This window comes from Propithecus coquereli, unplaced genomic scaffold, assembly GCF_000956105.1.
Source record: "Propithecus coquereli isolate 6110/MARCELLA unplaced genomic scaffold, Pcoq_1.0 Scaffold503, whole genome shotgun sequence".
NCBI classification, from domain to species: Eukaryota; Metazoa; Chordata; class Mammalia; order Primates; family Indriidae; genus Propithecus; species Propithecus coquereli.
In genome coordinates, this window is record NW_012150875.1 from 1,251,016 (window position 1) to 1,252,508 (window position 1,493).

The following is a 1,493-nucleotide window of genomic DNA, read 5'->3' on the forward strand; positions in this document are numbered from 1 at the left end:
ATACAAACATAGATGGTATAGTCACCTGCACACCTAGGCTGTATGGTATAACCTCTTGCTCCTAGGCTACAAACCCGTATAGCATGTTGCTGTACCGAATACTGTAGGCAACCGTAGCACAATGGTAACTATTTGTATATCTAAATATACCTAAAAATAGAAAAGGTGCAGTAAAAATACAGTATAAAAAATAAAAATGGCCCACCTGTACAGGACACTTGCCACGAATGGAGCTGGTAGGACTGGAGGTCGCTCTGCGTGAGTGAGTGCTGAGTGAACGCGAAGGCCGAGAACATCACCACACGCTACTGCAGACTTTATAAACACTGTACTCTCAGGCTACACTACATTTATTAAAAGTATTTTTCTTTCTTCAATATTAAATTAACCTTAGCATGTTACACTGTAACTTTTTAGACATAACCTTTTAAATTCTTAAAAACGTTTTTTACTCTCTTCCCCTCAAGCAGCCTGAGGTGATCTGTGAAAATGGTTCGCTATTCACTTGATCCAGAAAACCCCACAAAATCATGCAAGTCAAGAGGTTCAAATCTTCGTGTTCACTTCAAGAACACTCGTGAAACTGCCCAGGCCATCAAGGGTATGCATATACGAAAAGCCACCAAGTATCTGAAAGATGTCACTTTAAAGAAACAGTGTGTACCATTCCGACATTACAATGGTGGAGTTTGTAGGTGTGCCCAGGCCAAACAGTGGGGCTGGACACGGGGTCGGTGGCCCAAAAAGAGTGCTGAATTTTTGCTGCACATGCTTAAAAATGCAGAGAATAATGCTGAACTTAAGGGTTTGGATGTAGATTCTCTGGTCATTGAGCGTATCCAGGTGAACAAAGCACCCAAGATGCGTCGCCGAACTTATAGAGCTCATGGTCGGATTAATGCATACATGAGCTCCCCCTGCCACATCGAGATGATCCTCACTGAAAAGGAACAAATTGTTCCAAAACCAGAAGAGGAGGTTGCACAGAAGAAAAAAATATCCCAGAAGAAACTGAAGAAACAAAAACTTATGGCACGGGAATAGATGCAACATAAAATAAATGCAAATAACAGTAAAAAAAAACAAAAAACCTTTTTACTCTTTCATAATAACACTTAGCTTAAAACACAGATTGTATAGCTATACGAAAATATTTTTTCTTAAATCCTTATTCTGTAAGTTTTCCATTTTTAAAATGTTTCATTTTTTATTTCTTTACTTTTTAAACTTTTTTTGTTAAAAACTAAGACTCAAATGCACGCACTAGCCTAGGCCTACACCGGGTCAGGATTGTCACTATCACTGTCTTCCTCCTCCACATCTGGTCCCACTGGAAAATCTTCAGGGGCAATAACATGCTTGGAGCTGTCGCCTCCAGTAACAATGCCTTCTTCTGGAATTACCTTTTAAAGTACCTGGCCAAGGCTGTTTTACAGTTAACTTTTTTTTATGATTAGAAGGAGTATTCTCTAAAAATAACAACAAAAGTGTAC

At 39.1% G+C, this 1,493-nt stretch overlaps 1 pseudogene across 1 annotated transcript; it reads left to right on the forward strand.

The window, feature by feature from the left end:
- Positions 1-459: 459 nt before the first annotated feature.
- On the forward strand, positions 460-1,044 carry LOC105820074 (annotated as a pseudogene). Its single transcript, XR_001137994.1, has one exon. The product of XR_001137994.1 is annotated as a 60S ribosomal protein L17 pseudogene (transcript).
- Positions 1,045-1,493: the final 449 nt, after the last annotated feature.